Genomic DNA, 13738 nt, shown 5'->3' with positions numbered 1-13738 from the left:
ATAGGTGTTTGCTTTACCCTGGAGTGGTAACATTATAATTCATCCACTGCTGAATGAGTGGGGACAATTAATGCAGTCAATGTGTCCCACGTGTTCCCTGCAGCATTAACAAGGCAGCTCCAGGCCCCTCGGCATACACGGGGCTGAAAATTGAGCCGGTTCTCCCGTTGAATGTGATCCTGATTACCTCCGCGGGGGCCACCTGCTGCTTCGTGCCTGCTGGTTTTGTGCGCTGGCCGCCTCTGCCCGCGGGGCCCCCGGGGAGCGCGGCCCGGGGCCGCGGGCAGCTGACACCAATCTGTCGAGCCGGGCAGCGACACGCTGCGCCTGGCCACGCCGAGCCGCCACGGGCCGCCAGGGCAGGGCACTGGCCCCGCCGCTGCTTTGTGAGCCACGACAGGCAGCGCCACTGGCCCCGGGTGTCTCACTGCGCCTGCCTGCGCTGGGGCGCTGGAGTCGTCGGGATGCTGTAATGCCGGGGGATTCTTCTGGCGTTCAAATGGTTGTAGGGCTGAAAATGGCTGGCACCTGTGTGCAGTGGGAGACCAACTGGCTGAGTCCTGAAGTCTGTGTCCGGTGATATTGGAGATAAAGTTTGCCGCTGGTTGTTGCAGTGCTCTTAAAGTAAACCCATGAAACAACATGAAAACCAGCTTCCAGCTCTGGGCCAGCAAGTGATGGGCCCTCATCGCCCCCTGCTCAGGTATTGACAGGTGAGGACCATGCTTGCAGCAGCACCGTGGGGCTTTGCATCTTCTCAGCCTATCCCCGGGGCAAAAGTAGGAGGGTTCCCGCGAGGCTGTGATCAGTTCTACAGGTCTGTGCCGCTGCAGCTGCGGTCAGAGGGGAACTGTGCAGCAGCATCAGGGATCCATGCCTGAAAATAGGAGGAGTCAAAAGGCAAGGGAGAGGTGAAAGAGCTGAGTGGTGCCAGGTTAGCGCTGGTGTGCTGCAGGGTGGCAAGCACAGGTTTCATTATTCTGTAGTGTGAGCTTCTTGCACAGGAAGTTTGGAGGGGTTTAGCAATCTGCTTTCCTTTGCCCTCTGCTAAGTGAAGGGCATCTGCTTCATGAATATTCCATTACCCTGCTGTTCCCTGCAAGCCCTCAACCAACTTTTGAAAATAAACAAGTGTACACACTTCTAGTCAACAGCATCCAGCCCTTGCTTTCTTTTCTTCCCCTCTCCTCTAAATAGTAAAAAATGCCAGATGTTTTTTGCATGTAATTTGTAATCTCTTAGATAGATCTCTCACAAAACATGAAAGTGTACTGCAGATAGATCCCAAGGAATTATCATCTCTTCAGACAGGCTATTAATCTGATTTAAATTATTTTAAGGAACTCGCTTCTTCCTTAGTGCTTTGCAACAAGGGTCTCAAAACTCCTTTCAAAAGTATATTTTGATTTCTGGAGACTATGCTACCAATGAACATTATAAATCTGAGCTCCTATGACTACCTGTGTTACTGCACAAGCCAGCTGGAACTTGGCCAGGATCATTTTCTCTATTTGTAGACCACACAGCCGAGCTAACATGTAAGAAATAGAGGAATTTCTATGTATTATTCATATTAATTATTTGTATTCAACTGAGGCTGGACTCTTTGTGATATGTATTTTAACAGATGTGTCATTCGTATAAATGTGCAAGAAATGGGATTTCAGTTCTGGAGGGATATTTGCCTTTCCAGACCTTCTTGCTTTTCATTCAAGATGGGCACAAAAATCTACCTAAGATACCAGCAGGAAAAATATAACCAATATTTTCATGGTTTTTTCCCCATTCTGCACATCTAAGCCACTTTCAGATCTGGATTTTAATGTAAAATTTAGCTGATTCATCCATTCTTATTATGAGTTGGGGTGTCTGAGTTTGCAATCTTAGATTTCTGTGTCTTGTGATCTCTTAAGATAATGGAGATAAGATGACTTGCCTCAGGGAGAGAACTGGAAGATGGGTCTGATCACGAAGGGCTCAGATAATGGCATGTCTGTGTACTTGTAGGTAGATACAAGAATAGTTGGTGGAAATTGCCCAGAAGAAGTAATAAGGTAGCATCACTCAAAATTTGGAGGGTAAAAGCAGCAAGGAAAGGAAGATGATCCCTCCACGAATAATAAAAGGAAATTGGTAAGTAAAATACAAGCTTTCAAAAAATAAACCCTTTTTGTTTTGCTTTTGCTTACAACAGAATGATATTTTTATGGGGAAGAAAACCCCAGTATTTCAAAGGAAACAAAACTGTACTCTGAGAATTGTCACTCATTAGAAGTATTTCTCAACTGGTTTCACAAGGCAAGAAAACTCAAATGCCCTAACTCCCAGACCAGAGCCCACCCACCAAGTTATTTGCCTCTCCAGAGGAAGCAGATAATTTTGATACCATGAAAATAATATTAGTGCACAAAATTCAGATTCCTAAGGATATTAGCATCTTTTCAGTCCTGAATTAACGAAAAAATTTAGTTCGGAGTAGCAGTGAGCAATTTTTTTACTGTGTGATATCCAATTCAAAAGGAATTTATCAGCTTCTATCTGCTATTATATATAGCAAAATTAGAGATTTTAGTAAAGAAACCTGAAAGCTGAAGCCATTGAACTTTGATCTAGAAGCCATGCTTGGTAACTCCAGGCTGTAAATAATTCCCTTTCTCTGAGGACTGGATAAAAAGTTAGACATAGAGTGCTGTGTGATCAATTGATTTTACTGGCAGTGGGTCAGGTCAGGAGGACCAGAAGAAAGGCTATGGCAGCACAGCCAGTGAATAAATTGCTGGCTCAACCCAGAGTGTAGCCAGTTTTTTCTGAAAAATATATCATAATATATATGGCCAAGTGTACTGCACCATGCTGCAGAGGCTTTGCTCAGGGCTCTATTCAGACTTCTCTGCCTAGAAAATAAAAATACAGTGTGAATAACATTCAGACCTTTATTTTGAATCAAACCCAATGGCATTTGAGATTTTCTGGAAGATGAGTCAATTCATACTCATTTCAGTAGGAGCATAATTGAGTAGAAGAGTGCCCAGCCCCAAAAGCTGTGTGAAGTCACAATTAAGCTGTTACTGTAGGCCTAGCAGGTCCTAGGAAATGGAAATCTCAACATTTCAACAGGTTCCTTACTTCAGTTTTGAATGAATTTTGAATGTGTTCCACAGGTTTTTTTGCTAAATCTACTCTAGATCCTGGCTCAACTTCTAATGGCCTTCATATCACTCTTCCCTGAAAAACTTACCTTCCTCCAGTTTTCATGTGTATTGAAACCCCTACCTGAATCTTGTAGAGAGTATCAGTTTGGAATCAAAACACTAAGATCAGGGATTGCTTTCATGCTTCTCAACTTCATTTCTTGGAGTGCCAGTTTGTGGAGTAAAACCTTTGTTGTAATTCAATGTAGCAATTGGATTCTTCCCCGTGTGGTTACACAAGACACCCGTACAGAGGTAACCTTTGTCAGTCAGGCACAGTCCTGCCTCCATAATGCCCATTTGATTAATTATACATGGGTACCTAATGTACTCTCATAAATTATTATAGGCTCTTATAGCCCTGTGTTTTATGGTGATGTGTCATGGCACAGGAGCAGACAATATATTGTCCCAGCAGATGCCATGGACTCTGAGATGGCATTACAAATTCTACCAGTAAAAAATAACAAATTAAGAGCCCTAAAAGTAGAATACTTGACAATGCCTCCCTTAATTGAAGAAAATGTTCCTAATGAAACCAAGTTGTTGCAGCAATCGGTGCATTGGTGAGAGAGAGACAGGTTTGATTTAGGATCCCCTCTGGCTCTCTTGTTCCCCAAGCAATCAGGAGGAGCTTTGAGTGCTCAGTCCCTAGGGAAAGGCAAGCCTTACATCACTTACCAACCACGCCTCGTCTGATTAAGGGAAGAGGTAGAAGCCTTCAAAAGGATTTTCGTCCAGTCCTTTTCACTAGGAGAAGGCTGAATAATATTTTCAAACTGTGGACTTAAAACATATCCGGAAAGGTGGGACAAAGAAGGGTGAGTGGAATCAAATACCTGAAAGATGCAACAGCCATATTCTGTCCCAGGGACAAAATGCAATGAGAAAGCTTAGGACCACTTCAAATGGGTCTGCTTTTTGTCTCAAGATTAATATTAATCATTTAGGATGCTGCTTTCCAACATATGTTATAGCCATACCTAGAAGGGGCTGTAGGACAACACTCAGCAAAAGGTACTACTCAGTGTAAGAAGGGTTCCCACAACTGCACCCACAGGCTCTGAATTTTCTTTCTGCACCAAAGTGTAAAAATGATGGCACTCACAAAGGAATCACATTTAATTTTAAAAGTCTTAAATTATCTGAAATACACAGTATGATGGATATATGTATTTAAGATGTTCTCATACCTTAGGATTTAGAAGTCTTTTTCTTTTAAAGGATTTTTAACATTTTAGATCAGAGGCACATTGATTTTCATCCAATTTTTCCAAAAGACACTTAAGCTGTACAGCAGAACTTCAAGGCTGATGTGGCCTTAAGGTTAGGTTCTGTAAAACAACAGTTGGCTCAAATAGTTTCCCACACATTTTAGTGGACAACTACTTTTCCCTTTTTTTAAAAAAAAAAAAGCTTTTGCTTCAAGGGATTTTTTTCTTTAAAAATAAATCAATGTATTTGATTTATAGGAGAATTTTTACGGTTTTGCAGAGGAAGTTAACTGTTTTCATGGTAAAATGTAAGACTTCCTTTTTTTTTTTGTCCTGCCTAGTTTTTCTCTACTATAGTGTCAAGTCAGCTGTAGGAAAGAGCCCACCAGTCTAACTTAAAGATTTACTGTTGCAGATCTAGAGCCATAGCATAAATGACATTACACTCAGGAAAATATTTCTGATTAAATCAGAAATTCCATACTTGAGAGGCTAGGAAAGTTTTTACACAGAAAAATTAAAAATCTCTTGTTTTTACATCTTAGTCTGTTTAGAAGTTTTGGGGATTCTTTTTTAATGCACTGCTTCAGCTGAATGCAAGCTGTGTGCCTTGCTGTCTAAAAGAGAGCAGTTTTCTTGGCAATGTGTGAAGTGACTGTAATCTTTATTTTTAAGAAACTTTTTACGTGCTTTAAAACGTGGGTGGCAGATCCTACCTTACAGTAGATATCAGTGGATGTCTGATTTGTGAAATAGGACTTGCATACTTTTTGAGTTGGTTGTGTGTTATAATGCCATGGCAGTGAGTACTGTAATCAACCAGTGATACTTTTTTGTAAGAGCAGATGTACAAAGTTCAGTCATTAGAAATGAGATGGTTACCAAGACAAGGTCATGTGGTAAATGTGGGAATTAATATAGCAGCAACTAATGATGATATATGGGTAGTTAGGAAATACTATATCTGAAGATTTTTAGGCTGCTACCCAAGAAATAACCACTGATCATCTATTTCTACTTTTGAAAATAAGGAAACTGAGATCCAGGAAGAAGTGACTCACATAGATGCAGTGAGGACAAATGCCATGACATTTCTTGGCTGTCTTCTGTGGATTAGTTAATGCAAGTAGTTGACCATCACTCACCAGGAAAAAAAACTCTTGAATAAAAGGAATAATTTGATAAAAAATAGTTTTACCAGGGGTACATATTACACCATGCTTAATGCCATCTTAAACAGCAGTGCTTCATGTGCTGGATTAATTGATAGTGGAAGAAAAGCAGTTAGGTGAGTAGAACCATCATTTTGATGTCATCTGCTGAATTTCTGGCAAGCACAGGTGACCCTTCTCCACAGGCTGAACATATTTGACCCAGGACTCACTGCAACAGTGCCATTGATGGAAAGGGTACACACCAACCTGCTCTGAAGCAGCAGGGAGATGCCACTGCTGCCAGACAGGGGATGGGTGCTGCCAGGCAGGGGGTGGGTGCTACCAGCAAGACCACAGGCTGCCCAACTCATCCATCATGCCCCCATTAGCCAGGGAGAGCCCTTGCTGTTCCCACCCAGCCCCTCCTGGACATAGACAATGGCACCAGCTTGGCACCCTCCAGAGGAGCGTATATGAAGTGCTGATGTGGATACAGCTGTTTGAACAGCAGGGTCTGTCAGTGGGAACATCAGCACTGTGCAACCAAGGGAAGAGCACTGGGGGACCACGAGACTGTGGCAGAGGAAGGAGACAGCAGCAGGCAGGACTGATAACCTTGGGTACTGTGTCAGCCCTGCCCAAATGCAAACCAGGTGGATGGAGACTTAGACAAGGGAAGGATGCTCAGCCATCAGACCAGCATGTACACATGAAGACAAAATGCAAGGCCAGGCTGCCTCTGGTGAATATTTGGCAATGCTAAGGAAGAGATTAAAAATGGCTAGTGACCAAGATCTAATTACATTTTAAGTCTTCTTCAGGATAAATCTATCAAGAGTTGACATTGAAAACAGAATTTCTCTTTGGTGTTTTTATTTTGTTGGTTGGTTTTGGGGGGTTTTATTTCCCAAAGGGGGAAATTAGCCTCAGGTAGCTCCCACTGACAATAGATCCTTCCACTGATTTCAAAAGAAATTGGGTCAGGCCCAAGCAGTCTAGAAATAAAAGAGTGCATGGGAAAAAAAATCAATTTGCTGAAATAGCAAAGGCTAACAACAAGAGAAGGCTGCTTGGCTGTCATCTGAAAGGTGGTGTATGAAGAATAGATTATCTCACTGTTTACAAATACACTGTATTTTATAAGAACATAAAACACAGGCCTGAAGTGAGACTTCTGTGGTTCAGTCAGAGGTTTCCTTAGGCTCAACCATAACTGCAAGACACTTGGTTAGACTAAAGCAATTTACAGAAGTTCTGAAGATCTGGCCCACTGTATCTGTAGGTAAGTTGCTTTATGTGACTACAGTTCCCCTGTGGCCTGTTTTACCAGCACATGCAGGCATCATGGCAGCTGAAATTTCATTTACTAGTGTGTTTATGTTCAGAAACAGCTAGGCAGGCAATCCAACATCAGTAGCTTCATCCAACTGTGTTTGTTTCTGCTCATGATAACATTCTGTTTTATTTCTTTTTTTTCATATTTGTTCACTAAAAATGCGGATGATTTTTGCTAATTTATTATCCTCCTGTGAGTGGTATCTCCCTACAGCAGAAAGGACTCAGTTGTCTTCTTATTGAAGCTGATCTACCTCAAGGGACCCAAAATTCATGCAGCTGCTTCAGACTAGCAATGAGTAAAGGAACATCACCAGAGTGGGATTTACAGCCTCCTCTGACCACTGTTAAGTACCAGTTCAACAAATCTAAGTTACAGTCACAGGTAGGAGGCAGCTAGAAGGGTTGGATTCTGGTTGGAAAAGGCTGAACATCCCCTTTTGCTGTCATGATGCTGTAATGCTGCAGTACACAAGCACATAGGTGCAACAAAAAGAGGTGTAGCAATAAGCACTCTGGTCTGCAAGGAAAATCAGAACAAAAAAATACCTGAAACTGCGGGAGAAATAAGACAACATTGTGCTAAACTTTCTGCTGCACCACTGCAGCTTTATAATATTTAACTTTTGGAAAAATTTTAGAATTCAATTACTTTATTTTTTAAATATGTTTCAGAGCCTTAACACATCTAATAACAGCAGATCAATAGGCTCATTGCCCTACAGTGTATCACAGCACCAGCAAATACCTATGTTATGAAACTAAGTGAATTTACTGGAGTGTAAACCCCCAGTGAGTTGTCTGTAATCAGCCAGCAGGCCTTCAGGGCAAGAGAATTAATGTATTTTAATATTTTAGGTTATCTTCCATATGGCATAATGCTATACCCCATCTGTATGTGTGAGTGTGCAAACAAATGTAGGAGGTTTTTTTCCAGAAATAATTTTCCCTTAGTGGAAGCTCACCTGCATTCTAATGTCTTTTACCATCTACTCCTTCAAACAAACAAAACTTGGAAGAGTGTGAGTCTACAAATAGCATTAATGTCTGTAGAGCTGAATTAGATTATTTTGGATTTTTTTTCTCTTTAGCTTGTTGGAATACCTACTCTATTTTATTTTAAAGGACTCAACCACTTAAAAAACAAGGCATCCTTGGAAGAGACTTTTTTTGTGGAACCTATCACTGAATCACAAAATAGCATGTTCAAGGCTTCATATAATCGTTGTCATTCATATAAGTGTTCTGAAAAAGTTCACCTCTTGTGGATGTACTGGCACGGCAGCCACTGGCCACGGGGTCTCTAGTTGACTTAATGTTCTGAGAAACACAGCTGTTAGTAAGAGCAGGTAAAGGGTGATGCCAAAAGAGAAAAACACATGCAAATTCGTATTTACATAGGCATTTATACTGGTTCCCATGGAGCAGTACAGAGAACTTTTAATAACTCTTCTCAACAGTTGTGGGGAGGAAACAAAGGGGAGCAAGCATCCCTTGCTGAATCCTCATGCCCTGATTGATGGTCAGGATTTCACCTCCTTGGGTGCCCTGTTCTTAGCTTATGCAGACCTGGTGTGCAGTAAGCTCAGCAGCAGAGGTATTAGTGACAGCTCTGGCAGGGGACCACACAGCTTTCCCATACTTGGCTGCATCAGGCTGAGTGGATCTCCTGTCAGAATCAAAGGAAGTAATTTTGGCATCAGCATTAGATAATGTCCACTATTAAAAAATGTAGGTTGCTAAAGATTTAAATCCAGGCTTACTTCATGAGTTGTACAAACTAGGACAGCAACACCCTGCATTTATGCCTGCAGTAAAATATTTTTGAAAGACAGGTTTTTAAAGGAGAGGCTGTAACACTATCAGCACCACCATAGATTCAGCAAGAGAGACTGCAGCCTGATGATCACACATCGGCTGTCATGTGTCTTTGTAATAGAGATATTATTTACTACTTCAAGCAAAAATAAATAGCACTATTTGTTTGATCTGTGTCTCAGAGAAGAAACAAACTGCAGAGACTTAGAGTGGCACTGTCAACTACCCCTGTTGCATAAATTCTTTTATGAAAAAAGAAACTTTAAAAACAAGTTACATAATAGACCACCTTTTGTAGCAGGCTTTCTTCTGAATCCTGAAATTATTAATGAATTACTGATATTATAATAAACTCATTGAAGCACTGGTGCTGTGAACAGGAGGGTGGAATTTACAGAAAAAAACTCCCTTTTCAGAGGCATACTGTCCAGGTAAGTATATGAATTTTCTTGATGACAATTGTGAAAAAAATGTATTTAAAAATTATTTCATTCTTCCTTTTGTTTTTGTTTGGTTGGTTTTTTGTTGTTGTTTGTTTTTTTGTTTGTTTGGTTTTTTTTTTAATTATTATTTTGTTTGTTTGCTTGTTTGTGTTTTTTTTGGCAGCCACATGGGAAAATACATTTTGCAGGAGTATTGGCAATGGAAGAAATGAGTTTCACAGATGCAGGTGTACTGTCAGGAAAACAGAGACTGTGAAGGTCTTCCATGGAATCCTGTTAGCAGCACATGGCATGACATGCATTTTTGTGCACTCTGGTGCAGCCATGCGCCAATTTTCAGGGTGTCCCATGGTGGTACAACCTGTACTGCCTCTGCTCCTGCTCTGAGTTACCTTCAGCCCAGAGATGAAAGTCATCCACAGCCTCAGCTTTTGCAGAGTTGGAGGCCAAAGAGTTTGGTGAAAAATTGGGAAGCAAGTAAAAGCCAGCATGTGGTTGTAGAACAGCAGGTATTCGAATCAGAAGAGAAGAGAATTTTTACAGAATTTTGGGGGAAAAGTCAGAGGAACTTAATATACCAAATGGTTGAGCCCTATCACCTAATCACACACCTACACTATTCCTACTCATGTTGATTTAGGCCATGTCCTCAGCATTCCTCAAAGCCTAGAACCAGTCTTTCACCCTGTTGCTACATATCTTTGCATAGACCTCCTTGAAGTAATTTTTCTAAGTCCTCATTTTGGGTTGTTGCCAAATGACATGGGTTGGTTATTCATGTTATTTATTCATATATGCCTGTTTCCTACAATTCCCAATCCTTTCTTTTTAACTTATCCTCTATTTTTAATGACCAAGTACAGCAGTCATGCTAACTTCTTTCACAACCAGAATAATTTAACAAAAATAAGCTAAGAGAGGTGTGGATTATTTTTACCACATTTTTTTCCTAACTAAACTAATGTCACTGGCTTCTTTCTGACACATCCCATCATTTATACTTCTCTAGTTTTTGTTGATTTTCTACATCAAAGAAAAAGTGAAACAGAGAAAAAAAAACAATAAAGCAGTGTAATGCCACAAAACTATAATTTGAATCCATAGTGCATGGCAAGTTCATGCTAGAATCAAAATTATCAGTTACATTTGCAGTTTCCTCAAATCAGCTCCCAACCCACTGTTGCATTTACATTTGATCAGTTTTTAAGTGTACAAACTATTGAAAAAGAGAGTTTCTCACAAAAACTAATGGTGCAGATCACAGTTCTTTTCATTAACTTTTTCACAGCTTGACACTGACAGTTTTAGCTGGGTTGGTTTTTGTTTTGACTTGAAAACTTGCCTTTAACTTTGCCTATTTCTTGGACTAGAAATGTCAATGTTGAGATCTTTTTCAGATAAACAGGTTTAATTCTGGGAGTTGATGATCATCCTGTCCCTATTGATACAAAGCATCAATAGACAGCTCCGTCTTAGAGCATGCACGTTCACCTCAGTGTGAGAAGTTTTCCTTTGAACATACAATTAAATCTACTTAAACAGCAATTCTAATACAATCTTTCATAAGAAATGCATGTGCATGTGCATATGCATATGCATATACATATATCTATACACACACACGTGCACTTTCTTGTCTCTAACTGGACTGCATTCAGAATTTCACTTCCATTGATCCAGGGGTCAATGGGTAAAAGAATAACATCTATCTGTTTCTCTTTAAAGAAACTTTGAACGTGTCATAGGCTTGACAATTTACAATGTCAAATAATTGATGATGAATATGTATATTTGAAACTGAAAAACAAAGTGATTTGCATGGGGATTCTAAAGTAAACTGAGGTTAAAATTAGAAAGTGATCCAAAAAGTAAAACTGATCAATCTGCTACTAAATACTAAAGGTTTCCTCCTCAGTGTATGTTAATTGGTATTCATTAATTTGTATTCGCAACTTCTCTACAGGGTGTATACTTTATTTTTAGAGAAATTGAGGCAGTCAAAGGAGAGAAGTTCACAAGATTTAACCCTGAAAATAAAAAAGAAGAAAGCAATACTCAATCACAGATTCTAGTTCAAGAGTTCCTGGCATGATCACCATACTATCTAGGTCAGTGCAAATGAAATGGAGCAGTCCTGTCATAACACAAAAGTAGCAGGAGGACTGCTACCTGCACAAACTGCTGGCTCCATAGGAAAAATATACCTCTCTTTCCACTGCCAGCTGAAAGAGTATGAAACCAGGATGAAATTAATGTGTCTGGCTCTCTTTTTAGTCTAGTTTTTATCTGCCTTCTACACAAATCCCTTATTATCTCTTTTTTCTAATTGTAAAAGGAAGGACAGATACACTTGCTGTTATGGTTAAGATTTTTGCTTCATGTTTCATTGGCACCAACACCTACTTGTTCAGTGGCCTGAAGTAAGGTGGTCCTGGGTGGGATTTTCAAGAACATGAGGCCTATATTTTATAAAGTTCTTTGGAAATCTGAAGATATAAACAAGCATGCAGTTCATTGAGTGACACATATCTTGCCAGTTCAGGTACTTACCAAGATCCTCCAAGGCAACTAATTTTCATGTTTTAGGAGCTAAGTGCTAGAAATGGTTAAACACTTTAGGTGAAATGGTTTTCCATTTGCAAAGGCATTTTTTCTCAGATTCAAAGCATTTCACAGAGATGTGGCAAAGTGCATGACATTTCCCACAACTGAAAGTCAAACTAAATTGGATTGAACTTATCTCATTAAAGTAGACATTAATTCATACAAATAAAGGGAAAAGTATAATTTTACTGTTTTCTTAGACTTAATTTTGAAAATTTATTACATATTCAATAATATAAAAAGCTAGACAACAAACATAATTATGTTACAATATTAACAAACAACCTGAAAATTGAATATGTTGGTGCTTCCAAAGTGAAATTTTAGTACTAGGAGAAATTTTGAATCTGTGTTTTGATTTGATATAAAAAATAAAGTTCAGAGTTTCCTAAGCAAAGTGAATTTTTATTTTTTTAAGAAGTTCTAATAAGATCTCTGAAAATCTGGAATTTAGAGCTGGCTTAACTCTGTTGGTTTTCATGCTCTTTGTAATATTCCTAGTGACTTCAAAGGAATCAATTAGCTTAATGCTAAGGATTTTTAAAAATCTCATTCTCTTTCTGTTCACAATCTGTATAATGGGGAAGTGATTAGAATATCTATACTACAGAGGTATTCTGAAGTTTTAATTAAGTTCTAGAAATTAATTCAGGATCCTGAGATGGGAGAAATGGAAAGAAATAACATCCTCGTGCACTCTGGAGCCTCTGGCTGCAGACTGTGAACCTGTAGCCACTTTTACCTCTTGAAAATATGGAACTTTTAACTCCCAAACAGTATGATTGGGAGCTAAATGTCTCTCTCTCTCTAACTTACAAAATGAGGAAAATCTTTGTGTATTTAGAAAACTCTTTGCTCAAGTTTTGTAACAAGATGTCCAGTAGTCTCAGTCTTCAGTCTTTAGTATTATTCCTCGCTAGGATTCTTTTTGTCAGCCACTTGTAGATGTTCCTCTGACTGCTCAGTCTTCTTTCCATCTCATCAGAATTCCTCATTTCAATAACAACACAGGCATTTTTATGATAGTTTTTTTTCATCATTTCCTTGTGCCTTAAGAAATACTACTTCTGTCTGAGCACGGTCAAGACTGACATCCGTATAAGTCTGGGTATCGGTGTGCATTCTGACACACTTATCTTTAGAAGGAAAAGTTATTTAAATGTTTCCCTTTCCCACTATGAAATGTCAGCCTCTTTAAAATCTCGAGTTCAAAAGCCCTATGTGATTGGAGATTGTCAGAGAACAGCTACTCCTCCTTTGCTGATCCTTCTGAGACACACTAGAGATGGCACACATCCTCCTGCTTTTGTGAGGACATGACCTCCATATAATCCCCACAAGACAAAGGTAGATCAAAACTGCTGCAACTATCTCTCTTGGCAGGTTCCTTCAGAGGTGGGCATTCAGGAAACCCCACAATGAAGGGGGAGTTCTCTGCACTGCTGCAGAGGTGAGGGAGAGTGATGACCCATAGACATGGCACTCAGTCAGCAAGTTTTCAGTCAGAGTCAACATGTAACAGTTGTCACCCTGCTCCACAGGTAAATTAAATGAGGTGGGTTATATCTACAAACTGAAAGCACATACCTACATGATGCACAAACACCTGCACAGCCATCCTAGACAGGTTAGGAAAGTTTCTAGACAACCTGGTCCACTACGTGTAATACACAAGGCCAGACAACTCAGAGTTTCCTTTCCAGTGGATTTTAATACTCACTCTGCTTCCACCCTGAGCCTGACACTGAAACTATCCTTTCTGATTGAAGATATTTCTGTAGCTGCCCTAACCTCAGAGCTCAGCTGTGGGTTTTTTGCCACTGGGCACATTTCCTTGCTTGATGGTAAAGTACCTATCACAAATAGTATCTCAGAAACCATTGCCCCTTACAGCATCCTTTGTCCATACTTCACAAAATACCTCTAATCATAACCCTTTACTGCCAGATGGGGCCAGTGGGACTGATGCCTTCGGTTTT

At 40.0% G+C, this 13738-nt stretch overlaps 1 long non-coding RNA gene across 1 annotated transcript; it reads left to right on the top strand.

Moving 5' to 3' along the window:
* The first annotated feature begins 213 nt into the window (after positions 1 to 213).
* Positions 214 to 12089, top strand: LOC138118320 (uncharacterized). Its single transcript, XR_011155092.1, has 3 exons — positions 214 to 713; positions 2008 to 2133; positions 9319 to 12089. It is a non-coding gene; the product is annotated as an uncharacterized lncRNA (long non-coding RNA).
* Positions 12090 to 13738: the final 1649 nt, after the last annotated feature.

This window comes from Aphelocoma coerulescens, chromosome 1, assembly GCF_041296385.1.
Source record: "Aphelocoma coerulescens isolate FSJ_1873_10779 chromosome 1, UR_Acoe_1.0, whole genome shotgun sequence".
Taxonomy (NCBI): domain Eukaryota; kingdom Metazoa; phylum Chordata; class Aves; order Passeriformes; family Corvidae; genus Aphelocoma; species Aphelocoma coerulescens.
This window is presented reverse-complemented; position numbering and strand designations above follow the sequence as displayed.